The sequence below is a fragment of the Salvelinus alpinus genome, chromosome 31 (assembly GCF_045679555.1).
Source record: "Salvelinus alpinus chromosome 31, SLU_Salpinus.1, whole genome shotgun sequence".
NCBI lineage: Eukaryota > Metazoa > Chordata > Actinopteri > Salmoniformes > Salmonidae > Salvelinus > Salvelinus alpinus.
Genome location: NC_092116.1, coordinates 13,106,493 through 13,121,608, shown reverse-complemented (window position 1 = coordinate 13,121,608; position 15,116 = coordinate 13,106,493). Strand labels below are relative to the sequence as shown.

At 41.0% G+C, this 15,116-nt stretch overlaps 1 protein-coding gene across 9 annotated transcripts in view; it reads right to left on the bottom strand.

Annotated features, from left to right (window-relative positions):
- Positions 1 to 15,116, bottom strand: part of LOC139561888 (adhesion G protein-coupled receptor L3-like) — a 336,416-nt gene that overhangs the window by 265,115 nt on the left and 56,185 nt on the right. Inside the window, exon 3 of one of the 9 annotated variants that reach the window (XM_071379280.1) lies at positions 4,405 to 4,474. The exons of the other annotated variants lie outside the window; for them this stretch is intronic. The gene's annotated coding sequence lies outside the window, so the exon portion shown is untranslated. The remainder of the gene's footprint in view (positions 1 to 4,404; positions 4,475 to 15,116) is intronic. 9 annotated transcript variants of the gene reach the window in all.

Here is a 15,116-nt window from a genome sequence, read left to right as displayed (position 1 = left end):
AATAAATGTTCGTTTTGTTCGATAAAGTCCATGTTTATATCCAAAAACCTCCGTTTTGTTTGCGCATTTTGTTCAGTAATCCACAGGCTCAAACGCAGTCACAACAGGCAGACGAAAAAGCCAAATAGTATCCGTAAAGTTCGTAGAAACATGTCAAACGATGTTTATAATCAATCCTCAGGTTCTTTTTAGCCTAAATAATCGATAATATTTCAACCGGACAGAAAGGCACGCTCTCGGTCTCGCGCATGAAAATGCTCTGGCCCACTGCAGTGTCCACTCATTCAGAGTGCTCTTACTCCCTCATTTTCCGGAACACAAGCCTGAAACAATTTCTAAAGACTGTTGACATCTAGTGGAAGCCATAGGAAGTGCAATTTGAGTCATAAGTCAATAGATACTGTAATGGCATTCAATAGGAAACTACAAAAATAAAAATAAATCACACTTCCTGGATGTATTTTCCTCAGGTTTTCGCCTGCCATATGAGTTCTGTTATACTCAGACATTATTTTAACAGTTTTGGAAACTTTTGAGTTTATTCTATCCAAATCTACCAATTATATGCACAACCTAGCTTCTGGGCCTGCGTAGCAGGCAGTTTACTTTGGGCACGCTTTTCATCCGGAAGTGAAAATAGTGTCCCCTACCCTAGTGAAGTTAAATGTATTGTTGGAAATAAGACTTATTGTGATCCTGATGTTATTTCATGCTAATGTAATCAATTTTTTGTGAATGTGGGTTCCTCTCTGTCAAAGAAAATGTAGATAACTGATGGATATCCCTTGCATTATACTAAGGGACATTTCCCTTCTCTGCTTCAGTTTGATCCTCCTGATGTAATGGAAGTGATGGAGGTAATTGGCAACTTAAAGATATCAGCACCAGGTCATGATGAGATTGGTGTCTCTTTGGTGAAATCGATCACGGAGCCTCTAACATATATCTTCACCATATCTATTCCTAAAGATTTTAAAATTGCCAAAGTTATCCCCATCTATAAATCAGGGGATCCCAAAACATTTACAAATTAAAATCGGCCAATATCTGTACTACCATGTTTTTATAAAATCCTAGAACAATTGCTGTATAAGAGAACCAAAATTTTAAATCAACACTATTCTAAATGAGCACCATATACTCCACAGATAAGGCTCTTTTACAACCTGTGGATCAAATATTTACATCACGATATTTCATTATTCCGGTTTTCATGATTACACAAACAGTATAATTAGTTATATAGTTATGTTTATGATAGAAAACAATATGTTTATGCAAACGGCTGTGCATCTACCAGGGCCAAGATATCCTGTGGTGTCCAACAGGGTTGATAATTGGACCTTTGTTATTCCTAATCTAAATCAATGACCTTGCTGTTGTGTTTTCTACCGTACTTCCCATTCTCTTTGCTGATGACACATTTGATCTCACAAGAATTTTGATTCACTAATTCATGAAGCCAACTCAGGCATGGTCAAATTTTCTGAATGGTTCCAGATAAACAAATTATCTTTCAATGTAAATAAAATCCAACTTTATTGTATTCACTAGTAATAATAAGAAATGGTCACATAGCCTAGATTCCTCAGAGTTCTAATGCATGAAAAGTTAACCTTGAAAGATCCTATTCAATTTGTCTGCAGGAAAGTGATGAAATCTGTTTGTATCATCAGAAAGATGAGTGGTTTGGTTCATCAGGCTTGCTTCGTAACTCTTTACTATAGCTTATTTTACCCATATCTTATTTACTATAATATTGTCTGGGCCACTACAAACATCTCCTACCTACACAAATGACTCATCATACAAAAGACATTTACAAGACTAGCCACCTCAGCTATTTACCTGGCTCCATCTGCACCTTTAAGAAACTCAATATCTTATCCATTTACGACATCACTGTACGCCAATTATGCATTATTATCTACAAATACTCATATCTCCCAGACAGTTTACCTAAACCCTTCAATGGATTATTCAAAGGTTAATTCTGAAATCCATCTATATAACACAAGACACTGCGATAACCTTCACCCTCCCCACTGGCGCACCTCACATAGTCAATTCTATATCAGATAGAGATACCACCCTACTCTGGAATTCTTATCTTCACATTGCCAAGCGAAGACTGGGGGTCAGCCTGATGAACCAAACTACTCCTCCATATATCCCAACTCGCACATACTCACATTTAAACAAAACTATGTGAGTATGTGTACTGTTTATTATTGTGTGGTTGATCGGTTCATTTGTACATTTATAATTAGTGGATTTTGTAATCTGTTTTAACAAACCTTAATTATTTTTGTACTTATATATTGTATATTGTGGTGTGGTTTTTATATGAGCCCTTGGGCTTCCAACCACACTTGCAAACCTCATTATTGTATTTGTATTATTGTTTATCACTTATTTTATGCAAATAAATTAAACTTAAAAGTAAAAAGGAATTTCCATTGAAGTAGTTTAACGTGGCTCAGCTCAAAAATGTCAGGAAATTACATCCCGAACTGAAATGTTGAGCAAACTGATTAAATAGCATCTCTTACACATTATTCTTTAAAGAAAGTCCCATTTTCAGCTAATGTAACCAAATAAAACTTTTTTTTTAAGATAAAAAAAATGGGGGTTGGCAGCGGAATGTAATTCCACATCTCGTTTCATAATAGAAAAGTTCTCATTTGTTTTACACTCCTCGCTAACAAACGTAATACCGGAGACAGAGTGACAAAGAGAGGAACCAAAAGTAAATTAGTGGGACTTGTCGTTTACCTATGGAGTGGGAGTGTATTTGTGAAATGTCCATTAAATCCACTCTGTTTAGAAATGGAAGAGAGCTGCCAATGTTCATGGGTTTCAGTACACTCCGCAGTGTGGTCAGACAAAGTCAAACTGACTTGCCCTTTCCTGTTTCTGGCACCGAAAAGCGCATTGCAATGGTCTGGCAGCCGCACACGGCTGGTGTGTGATATCCACACTGATGGACAATGCAGTGGAAAAAAACAGGTTTATTACTTGGAATATCACGGGAGTGGAATGCAAAGTGAAAAAGACCACACAGCTCTCGTTGGACGTGGTTAGCTAATAAAGAGAAGCTATTTACATCTCCTTTTCTTCATTAAGGTTGGTATAAATAGCCCGGCAACATCCTGGGATACAGGACAATAAGAGCAGCCCCCTCCTTTCGTTCTCTGAGGACATTTTCCTTTGAGCACTGCACTGAAAATACCTTCCAAGTCCCAGAGCAAAAGCCCTGAAGACTGCTGTACGGGAAAGACTGCTGTACCTTAACACGCCTACCTCATCTTCAACAACAGCATACCTGGGAATATATTTATCCCCTTCCAAATAACCTCAATGCTTTAAAACCTTCATCCCTGTGTCGCTTTGTAGATTTGCAGTATCATACCAGGCTATGCAAAAGTATGCCCATAAATACAATTTATTTGAGTTGGCCACTTACGGAACCTAATATATAAACTGAACACTGGTTCAAAGTTTAGATAAAGATATAAATAAAGTTATTTCTTTCCTCCGCCTGCGTTTTATGTCCGACCAGAGCTTGTCTATTTAGTTAAAAGCAAAATAACGTGTCTGGGGCCGTTTAAAAAAAAATTGATGACGGTCTTGCATAAATTATGCAAAGTTTTGTCCTTGTGCCAAGCAATGCATCCACTGAATAATAATTATGAGAGGGACTTAGGGATATGAGTATGCAGGATATGAGGAGAATGCCAACGTCACTTTCCTACTGTGACCAAACACGACCAAGTGAGAGAGGAGGAGGGGGCTGTCTTGTCATATCTGGTCATTTTTTCTCTTGTGCAAATTGGACGGTGAAGAATTTATATCATACTGTATGAGTGTTAACCAGCTCATAGTCCATGATTTACAGTATATTCTGAGAGTTGATATCAATATTTACTCAATGTTTGGAAAAAAAAGTTCATATATTTCATATTCAAATGTACAGATGGGATTGGCACCAACCAACACTGCTGGTCGGGCAAGTAAATAAAAAATCCATTACCCTATTGTCATATTTAGTGGCTTACACCTCCACCCTCAAAAAAAGTGCTATATGAATAAACACATTCCTAATTCAATGAGCATTTACTAAATGAAAGCACATTCACATCATATCAACATTTTGGAAGTGGAGGCACCACAAGAGCAGTTGGGTAACTGTGATGGAAACGTTATACACCGTATTAAATGGAATCTTTACGGAGGTGCCTAATGTTACTGCAGATTCATTTACATTGAGAAGACACCCTTTAATACTCTTGTAAATAACAACAACTAAACAGAAAGGGTGCTGAAACTAAATGGAAAACCTGGCATAGCCACAGTCAGGTTAGTTGTCGGGCATTTGCAATGCAAATGAAATTTCCTTATTACCTAAATCGGGTGCCATTCCTCCAGTAAGACAATGGGGTAGGATTTCATGTTGCTCCTATCACCTTTAGATCTGTAAGTAAAGAGATCCAGGTGTAAGTAAAGAGATCCAGTGTAAGTAAAGAGATCCAGGTAATGTGATGAATGTAACCAATGCGATTATCTCTTACACATAGCCCTTTCTGGTTCGGCACAGTTCGAGCAAGGAGGGTGGGAGACAAGGGAGGCTTGGTCCTCGTTTTCCCTCAGAAATTCTACCTTTTCCTCAACCTACTTTTGTTTGGACATTTCCGGTAAAATAAAATAAAAATTAAGTGTCAAACATAGCTAGATGGGGCTGGATAACAGACTGATCATTTCAGAGTCAGTTTGGAATGTCTGCTCGCTGGTAATTTTCAAAGCACGTCCTCTAGTGTTACATTACTCATGCATGTACGCAAACATACTTCAAATATAGAGACGTACATAATTATACAACCATACAGGACACACACACACACATCTGCTCGTCACCGGGCCTGTTGGAAGGAGTCACATTCATTGGCCTGTTCCCTATAGTGGGCAGATGGTGTGGCACAATTAGGACCTCTGGTTCTCTCAATCCATCTCCTGTACATTGTATAAAGAGCTGAACCTAGTTTGGCTATCGCTGTCGAACACTCACTCGCACAGCTCTCTCGCTCTCTCAGTTGTTCTCTCTCAGATCAAACTCTCTGCTACACCTGTACACTGTTGCTTTCTCTGGAACCTCCCTTTTCTCTAAGACAATTTACTTCTGTCCATGTATAATCAGTCAATTTCCCTCCTCTGTCCACATAGTGATTATCAGAAGGATGAGTACCATCTGCCATTTTCACAATCTCAACCCAAATTCCCCTTTGTCACCACATACTCCCTCCGTCACTCATTTTTCTCCCTTACCCTTCCTACTCTCTCTTTACTAGTGTGGCCCGAGTGTGGTCTGAACGCATTTCACAATCAGATACCGAGACAATAGGCAAGCGAGTGTTGCTTTCACACCCCAATTACCGTGGAAGGAATTGTGCCGAGCCACACAAGGAAGGGAACGTCACAGAGGAACACGACATCCCCTCGTATTCACCTTCCATCCCACGTCCCGTAGCAAAAGGCGGAGGAAAACAATCCGCCATATCCGAGACTGGGCGAGGGCCATTCTTGGAGAATGGTTAAATAAGGATACTGTGAACCGGAGTGGCCAATAAAAAGGCCTCCCGTTGCCCAGGGAATCAGCCTTTGCCCAAAAGGGGCCTCGCCGGAATCGTCCGACACACACACAGACGACGCCGACCTCCACGCACACAAACACAGAGCGTGCCCCGACATCGCACCCCACAGAAGCAGACGTACACACAGACATTGGAAATAAAAGGTACTTCCCGGTCTACTGTCTCATATGTCTTGACCATATATAGACAGTATTTTGTATTTCCACAGCTTCAACTATAAGTCAATGTTTTCCTCTTCTTTCTCGATCGATTGCTCCATGTCTTTATCCCCCACGTCACATAAACACTGAATTTCCATCAGATCCAAACCCCTTGCTGAGCACTAGGCCATGAGCCGCCTTCAGACTGCCAGTAGCACAGATGTATTTCCCCCACCTGTGACGGCGGGGGATGATTCACCGGGGCCTGCCACACTGCATCATCATATGATGTCTGTGGACTAGAGAGTTCTCACCACGAAAGCAACCCAGAGAACTAACCTGACTGTCAGCTGCACTGTGACCTGCAAGAGTAGATGTAAAGTACAAACTGTACAGTATGCGTATAAGCAGGTATCTCACATTACACCCAGAGGGAAAACTTCAATGAGCAAAATGCAATTCAAGTCAGTTATTGAATTAAGTAAACGCAATTAGGGCCTCTCTATCCAAGTTAGCATACCGGTATAAAAATACAGTACAGAAAAAGAGTTCAACAGAGTTGAAGGGCTGGCAACACAATGCATAAAGATGTCGAGTGCATATTGTAGCTTTAATATGCACTACCCTCCCTCTCTGTCTTTACCTCATCCTTCTTATTCTTTCCATTTCCAGGTGTTCATTATTCCACCCATGGAGCACATCCTCAGGGTCGCATGGCGTTCTAATTTGTAATTAACTGTGGGGCACAAAGTTCATTGCCGGTTGTGACCCTATTCTTGTGAACAGGCCCAGTCATGGTCTCAGGGCAGTACTGGTAGCCTACTCTGGTATGCAACCGCTTCTACTCAATAAATCCCATCACAAAAAGACTGAAACTAGACCGCCGTTAGCGTCAGCACTACCGACACGAATACTGGAAGCTTTGCTTTTAGACACAGTAGTGTGGTTTGCAACACCTGTCCTGTCTGCTAAATTGGAGAATTTGTTTTGAGAATCCGGGGTATTTCCCATACACGCTAGCTACACATCGGTCTATCAGGAACGGTGAGGGGGAAAACAACATGTGAGTAATACCTGGACTTCACAGTTAACCTCGTCCAAAGCTGCGTACCTGACAACTGTGCGTTTTACAACGGCTGAAGGATTAGCCGTGTGTACGCTAGCCGTATTGGGTATTACCGCCATTCAGGTACTCAAAAGCGAGGGCGGGTGAGTAAACGTCTGTCTGCTTAGTGGAGAGCCGCTGTGTGGCCGCAACATTGCAACACGAGGCCACCTGTGGCCTAGCAAATAGGATTCTGGGTATTTTGGGGAATTAGAGGATCATGATGAAAGGAAGAACAGACATGAGTAACCCCAGCCCCAATACTTCTTCTCTATAGGGTTTGGGTTACACAAAAGACTCAGATAAGCGCGGACAAGCTCAGAGGGGAAGGAAAATGAGCCTAGGAAGCGGGTCAAGATGTAGGGGAGGGTAGTCAGTTGTGACAGATTCCGGATGCTTTGAATCACCCGAGAACAGTTAACCATTGACTAGGGGCTGGCAGCGTAGCGTTCTTGACCATCTAACTCACAAGTCTATAAACACAAAGCATTAAGTCATTATTGGAGTCTCTACCTGCCCTGAGAAGTGAACGCAACACTAATGAATGAGAATAGAAGGTGCGTCAGAGAACACAGGGGGGTCTGTGTGTGTGTTACGGCAGGGCAATGTATCAAATTAATTCAATTCATTTTAATGTATGTTTCAGCGCTAACAGAATGGTTCATATGGACGCTGAAAAACAGACATTTTACTGTAATAAAGGAGAACACTTTAAAATGTAGAACACTGCAGACCCTACTAAAACGGGAGTATCAACAGACATGATTATAGAAAATGGATGCTCAGTTTGTCACATGCGGCATTGGGGTACCCAGTGGTGTAAAGTACTTAAGTAAAAATTCTTTAAAGTACTACTTAAGTCGTTTTTGGGGGTATCTGTAATTTTACTATTTATATGGTTGACAACTTATATGTTTACTTCACTACACTCCTAAAGAAAATTATGTACTTTTTACTCCATACATTTTCCCTGACAGCCAAAAGTACTCGTTACATTTTGAATGCTTAGCAGGACAGAAAATGGTCCAATTCACACACTTACCAAGAGAACATCCCTGGTCATCTCTACTGCCTCTGATCTGGCGGACTCACTAAACACAAATGATATATTTATTTATTTATTTCATATTTTGACTTTTGATACTTATGTATATTTTAGCAATTACATTTACTTTTGATACTTATGTATATTTAAAACCAAATACTTTTAGACATTTACTCAAGTAGTATTTTGCTGGGTGACTCACTTTTACTTGAGTCATTTTCTATAAAAAAGGTATCTTTACTTTTACTCAAGTATGACAATTGGGTACTTTTTCCCACCACTGGCAGTACCACTTATCGCTAGCAGCATTTTAGCCATGGACTGTAATGTGCCAGCTGTTTTTATAAATGTGCAATGAGCATAAAAAGATGCATTCATATAAGGAATTGTCAACTCATTCTCATTCTGAGAACATGTTCTTACCCAGGTAAGCCACTTGATTTCAACATCTTAAAGGGAACAGGATACGTTGTTCAAACAGTTGGAGACAGAAAGGAGGGTGTATTCATAACAGTTCAACTGTTCTACCTTGTTAGCAAGCGAATAGATCCAAGTTGGCTAGACTTTAAATATACATATTAGCTGGCTACTCACTAGCAGGTGGGCTTGCGCTTGAGAGATTATGTGACCTGTGTTAATGTTCTATAATGCCTGCTACCAGAAGTTGGTTATTATTAGTGGATGTGCATGGTTCTGGCTAAATGTGCAACAAAAAAACAGATTTTCCATAGACTTGAAAGTCATTTATTATTGCAAAAAAAGCAGGTTAAACTATTTTGATAAAATACAATTATTAGTGGGTCTTATGATTGTGGAAGATAGGGCTTGTAAAAGTATACCTAGGCTGAAATCATTAGATAATTCCTGGCTGTTTGAAATGCAGTGTTGACCTTTAATTGTGCAACAAATTAAAATGTGTGTGTGTGTGTATACCACCTTTTCATATTCATTAGTGAGTCGTGTGAACGACTGTCTATATAATGTGCAACAATCTTGGGGACTTTGTACGCATGCCTTCTGACATTACCATAAATGTTCTGATAGAGCTTCTTTTGTTATTCATTTGCTGATTAAATCAGCAAAGCCGAGACAATGGGAAGCTCAATGGCCTCTCAGAGCTTCTCTCAGACTCCCTCACCGCCTCACTCCATCTGATTGAGTCATGTTGCCATCGACTCGCCAGGTGTTGTACACATGGGATTTACTGTCACCTCTTATTTTACAACTTTCCCAAAGACACCATTCCTAGTTTTGCAGCACACACACCAAAAGGCGATATGACATTTATTTGTGCTATTCTCAGAGTTCTCGGTGCATTATGGATTAGGGATAGGATGGCTTCAAAATGACTAGTGGCAAGGGATAGGGACAAATATTTATAGAGAAAAGACATGCCGTATATTAAAAAGGAAAACTAATTCCGTAAATGGTAAATCCGCATGGCAACAGTAACTGCCTTTCCATAAACAAACACAACCTTCATACCTGACCTTGTAAACAGCGCAGCACCACACACCTAAAGCAGGGTTGAAAACCTTGCTATAGGTATCATTGTCAACGCTCCCAGACATCATTGTGCTTAGATTGCCCCCTAAAACAACATGGCAATATACTCTGGCATATATTTGTTTGAGACTCCATGAGAATATGAATCCTGTAAATGTGGTTCCTGTATCCTGGATGTGACATGAATAAGTCAATGTTTCGAGAGCTAAAAATAGTAAAGTAATAAACAATTTGGTAGACCTAGCCGTGAATTTGGACAAATATTAACTCTATCGTTGCCCCCCGGTCAAAATAACTCTGGGTTATCATGTGACATTCCACCTATAGCACTTTATAAAAGCAGCTGTGTATTTTCTTTAATCAATCAAACTATGTGTATTGTGTGAAATGAGAAGACAAATTTAACTCAAATGATATATAAACTTAATTAAACCATGCTTTCTCACAACAAAATACTAATGGAATATAAATCGTCCAAGCGGTTTTAAGTGAACGGGCTTACAGTTTCCTAGTTTTCCTCTCTACCTTAGCTTACAGAGAGAGAGAGATTTATACAATACCCACTTGAGTTTCATTCCTCTCTCGATCTGTTAAGTTCATATTCATTAAAACCCATCTCCAGCTTTCCCGCTATTCAAACCTATACAACAGCAATAAACAGCACAGTGGGGCTCGCTCAGGTAAAATAATTATTTGGGTAAATACGGAGTGACGAGGGAGCCTGATTCAATCTGAAGAAAATACTATCTCGAAGATGTTGGCAGATTGTCGAGAGAGACAGAGGGAGAGAAAGAAAAAACAGAGAAAGAGAAAAATACAGAAAACGTGAAAGAATTGATTGAGAGTACAGTTTCCTTCCTCCGCAAACAACATATTTCTCTGAAAGACAGTGTTAAGTTAGGCTACTCTGTGAGCTGTCAATAGTGTTGTCTGTCATCCTGTCCGGACACAGTCTATATATTGATTAAGCTGTATATCACTTCAATTCTACAAGACATTATTTCTAATTAAAAAGTATGACATAAATTCTGGATTTTATAGGGCTGCGGCTGTAAATAAATCCCAGGAATGGCTGAAACAGATTGCGGCGGGGCTCTGTGTCCGTCTGCGTTTTAGAACCACCCATTCAAGGGTGGACTCGTACAATGGGCCACCAAAGGGCCTCCGGTATGCCAGGATCTTTCGTTTGTCTCCAGAAAAGTAAGACACACATCCAGAATTTGTCAGCCCTATTCTTTTAAGGTGGCACATTTTTCACTTTCCCTCTGCCTCGGAGTGAGACAGAGGATAAACATATAGCAGGAAGAAATTTATAAATTATCTTCACAAGTTGTCGTCGTCTTGGAAGCACAGAAAAGGGACATTAATTTGTGTTACTCAAAGTAATCCGGAATCCTTCTGAGAGCAATTAGTTTGGTTAGGCTGTGACTGACAAGATGGCGCCACTTTGCTTTCTTGTTGGGGTCCATTTTCTTCACTTACATGTGTTTTGCTTTTAGGTCCTCGTATTGATACTGGGCTCATCTCCACTGTACCCCATGCTCAAATTAGACCAGCGAGGAGACTGGAGAGAGTTGCCTCTCAAAACGCAGCCCAAGCCCTTTCCATTTGACAGCTTCTGATTACCTCCAGGTGCGCGCTGGTTGTCAGGCAGCGACTCCCGAGACCCGGTCGCTGAGTGTCGTATATTTTTTAGACGGGCAGAAAGGGACACCTAACTTCACAGGTGGGAGCCAGAGGTACGGAATGAGAAGAAAAAAAAGAAAGGAAGAAAATAACATTACATGGTATCAACGACAACCTGCATGACAACAAAGGCGGGCATGTGTATTGGCTCTTTCACTCTCCTGTACCTCCATTTGCATACCTGCCAGAACGAGACTGACTACAACCACACTAAAGCCCCTTGAGCCAATGAAAACATTATTAACCACAGGGTGGGGCTGGTTGAGATTCCTCAGTCATATTATATGATATCCACTGGTATGACTGGCAGTTCCCTTTAAATCTGCATCAGCACATTCTATTCTAGCTGTTAGTTTACATTAGAATACATTATTGAGGCTCTGCAAGAGGAAGAGGCCCTTGGGATGTCACAATACTATTGAAGTCGGAAGCTTACATACACCTTAGCCAAATACATTTCACCTCAGTTTTTCAAAATTTCTGACATTTAATCCTAGTAAAAATTACCTGTCTTAGGTCAGTAAGAATCACCACTTGATTTTAAGAATGTGAAATGTCAGAAAATTAGTAGAGAGAATGATTAATTTACATTTACATTACATTTAAGTCATTTAGCAGACGCTCTTATCCAGAGCGACTTACATTTCAGCTTTTATTTCTTTCATCACATTCCCAGTGGGTCAGAAGTTTACATACACTCAATTAGTATTTGCTAGCATTGCCTTTAAATTGTTTAACTTGGGTCAAAAGTTTTGGGTAGCCTTCCACAAGCTTCCCACAATAAGTTGGGCCCATTCCTCCTGACAGAGGTGGTGTAACAGTCAGTTTTGTAGGCCTCCTTGCTCGCACACACTTTCTCAGTTCTGCCCACAATTTTTCTATAGGATGAGGTCAGGGCTTGGTGATGGCCACTCCAATACCTTGACTTTGTTGTCCTTGAGGCATTTAGCCACAACTTTGGAACTGTGCTTGTGGTCATTGTCCATTTGGAAGACCCATTTGCGACCAAGCTTTAACTTCCTGACTGATGTCTTGAGAAGTCTCTTCAATATATCCACGTAATTTTGCTTCCTCATGAAGCCATCTATTTTTTGAAGTGCACCAGTCTCTCCTGCAGCAAAGCACCCCCACTACATGATGCTGCCACCCACCGTGCTTAACGTTTGGGATGATGTTCTTCGGTTTGCAAGCCTCCCCCTTTTTCCTCCAAACATAATGATGGTCATTATGGCCAAACAGTTCTATTTTTTATTCATCAGACCAGAGGACATTTCTCCAAAAAGTATGATCTTTTTACCCATGTGCAGTTGCAAACCGTAGTCTGGCTTTTTTATGGCGGTTTTGGAGCAGTGGCTTCTTCCTTGCTGAGCGGTTTTTCAGGTTATGTCGATATAGGACTCATTTTACTGTGGATATAGATACCTTTGTACCCGTTTCCTCCAGCATCTTCACAAGGTCCTTTGCTGTTGTTCTGGGATTGATTTGCACTTTTTGCACCAAAGTATGTGCATCTCTAGGAGACAGAACGCGTCTCCTTCCTGAGCGGTATGACGGCTGCGTGGTCCCATGGTGTTTATACTTGTGTACTATTGTTTGTACAGATGAACGTGGTAACTTCAGGCGTTTGTAAATTGCTCCCAAGAATGAACCAGACTGATGTTGGCTGATTTCTTTTGATATTCCCCATGATGTCAAGCAAAGGTTTGAAGGTAGGCCTTGAAATATATCTACAAGTACACCTCCAATTGACTCAAATTATGTCAATTAGCCTATCAGAAGCTTCTAAAGCCATGAAATCATTTTCGGGAATTTCCCAAGCTGTTTAAAGGCTGTTTAAAGGCACAGTCAACTTAGTGTATGTAAACTTCTGACCCACTGGAATTGTGATAGAGTGAATTATAAGTGAAATAATCTGTCTGTAAACAATTGTTGGCAAAATTACTTGTGTCATGCACAAAGTAGATAACCGACATGCCAAAACTATAGTTTGTTAACAAGAAATTTGTGGAGTGGGTGAAAAACGAGTTTTAATGACTCCAACCTAAGTGTATGTAAACTTCCGACTCCAACTGTACAAGTTCCCCATAATAGTAGCCTTGTCCCAGCCAGAATGGCCTAAAGGACAGGATCTCCTGTTTCTGTAGCGTGATGTACAAGTACACCCCCTGGACAGGACGCTAGTCTATTGCGAGCCCATACTGTACTGTTATTACGTCCATGTGAGCTCCTCTTTAAGGCCATACTGTCTGGAGTAAAAGATAAAAGCATTTTTGGTGAACTATCCCTTTAAGACTACATGAACTCGCCATTAAGGCCATACTGTAACTCTACTGTTATTAAGATCTGAAACTTGTCAGAGTGCATGTCAGAGGAGCAGTGGGGCACATGACATCGAACTTCCCCAGACCGCATTGACTTAATCAGACTTGACTTTGTCAGATTTGTTCCCTCCCCCTGAGGTGCTGCTTCTGAACCGCCTCATCAAGCCAAGTGGAACCTTCCTCACACCGCACAGCCCCCTGGGATTGAGCAGGCAGTGTGTGACAGAGGGTGGAGTCAACCCTTCTTGAACACATCTCCAGGCTTATGACTCCATTTTGGTTCATCTCAGAGATGGGCCTAATCCTTTTCTGATTCATCCATGAAAGTCCCATTAATTATCTTCTAAACAGGTTATATTGTTATCATAGCCCTTGTATCAATCAATATGGTCCATACGGTGAAAGTGGACTAATTGCAAGCAGTTGCTGACTGATCTTTAGTGTGAGATGATCTGAACTGGTGATGATTGCAATATCTTTTAAGGTTCTCAAAAAGATATCACCCAATGATTGCACAATATAAAAGCAGGGGTTGTGATTCACAATGAATTACAAACATACAACATCAACAGCTTCAGCAATGGAAAAATGTTATACCAACAGTGATAAATATTCATAACACAAATAACATATTCAGAACCAATTCACAAACAGAACTAGCCGAGGTCCCACCACATTATGCTCCATCATTATAACATGACAATGTGCCACGGATGGGCCACTGAATACATCCATACTGTATGAGTTGGTTATGTAAACTAGTGAGGGGAATAAGCTGTGATTCCCTCGTCTCAGCAGCAGCCGTAGCAGCACGGCAAACAGCACGGTATGTATATTTAGAGCAAAGCAACTAAGGCCAGGGGGGACATAGGTAGAAACACAGAGCCAGGCGAAGAGCTGAGCAAGCAGCAAGCATGACTGGGGGGAGAGAGGGGGTGGAGGGGGAGGGGGGCGGGGATAGAGGGAGGAAGAAGAACAATAAATACAGAGGCGGAGAGCAGGAGGGAAGGGAGAGAGAAAAAGAGGAAGAAAAATTATGGAAGAGGGTGAAAGACAGAGGGAGATATAAGGGGGTGAGGGAGGGAGAGAGATAAGGGGGTGATGGAGGGAGAGAGATAAGGGGGTGATGGAGGGAGAGAGAAAGCAGTGAGGCAAGTAGAGCATCACGTAAGCAGAGAGCATGTTTGGGAGGTGCTTCAATTCATACCAAACAATGAATTCAAGCAAGGACAAGACATGTTAATGTAGAGAATGTGTACACATTGGATGAGTCCAAAATAGCACCCTATTCCCTATATAGTGCCCTATTTCCTATATACAGTACCCAATCGGGCTCTGGTGGGAAGCGTAAAATGTATCACAACCTGCAAGGATCTTTCCACCCGCTGGGGCAGAGGTGACCGTAAACATGCCTCACAGTTTCATGGCGCCACAGATAACAACGGTCTATGGGGCCGAGTGTCAACAAATTCACCACTAGAGATATCAAAAGTTCATCAAATGACTTTTTCAGTCATTTTAGGTCGAACACCAACGTGTTCCTCCTTTGTGGCATTGAGTCATTTTTTTGGCCAAAGCACCAGCAAGACCTGTAAAGTCAACTGTCCTCGGGTTCAATTAAAATTTGAGGACGTTGCTGACTTTGCTCAAAATGATTCCTCTCCT